The 587-nt window shown below is 48.4% G+C and overlaps 1 protein-coding gene and 1 pseudogene across 3 annotated transcripts in view; one reads left to right on the top strand and one right to left on the bottom strand.

The window, feature by feature from the left end:
• LAPTM4B (lysosomal protein transmembrane 4 beta) overlaps positions 1-587 on the bottom strand; it is an 85,157-nt gene that overhangs the window by 79,718 nt on the left and 4,852 nt on the right. The window lies entirely within an intron of this gene.
• On the top strand, positions 8-467 carry LOC105519399 (annotated as a pseudogene).

Consider the following 587-nt stretch of genomic DNA (forward strand, 5'->3'; position numbering starts at 1 on the left):
TGCCGCCATGTCTCTAGTGATCCCTGAAAAGTTCCAGCATATTTTGCGAGTACTCAACACCAACATCGATGGGCGGCGGAAAATAGCCTTTGCCACCACACACCATTAAGGGTGTGGGCCGAAGATACACTCATGTGGTGTTGAGGAAAGCAGACAGTGACCTCACCAAGAGGGCGGGAGAACTCACTGAGGATGAGGTGGAACGTGTGATCACCATTATGGAGAATCCACGCCAGTACAGGATCCCACACTGGTTCTTGAACAGACAGAAGGATGTAAAGGATGGAAAATATAGCCAGGTCCTAGTCAATGGTCTGGACAACAAGCTCCGTGAAGACCTGGAGCGACTGAGGAAGATTCGGACCCATAGAGGGCTGCGCCACTTCTGGGGCCTTCATGTCCGAGGCCAGCACACCAAGACCACTGGCTGCGGTGGCCGCACCGTGGGTGTGTCCAAGAAGAAGTAAGTCTGTTAATAAATAGTTTATATACCAAAAAAAAAAAAAAAAAAACTGCTATCATCATATCACTCCTGTTCATCACTCTTCAATGATTTCCCACTGCCCACAGAATAAAATCCAAACTCT

The sequence above is a fragment of the Colobus angolensis genome, unplaced genomic scaffold (assembly GCF_000951035.1).
Source record: "Colobus angolensis palliatus isolate OR3802 unplaced genomic scaffold, Cang.pa_1.0 Scaffold349, whole genome shotgun sequence".
Taxonomy (NCBI): domain Eukaryota; kingdom Metazoa; phylum Chordata; class Mammalia; order Primates; family Cercopithecidae; genus Colobus; species Colobus angolensis.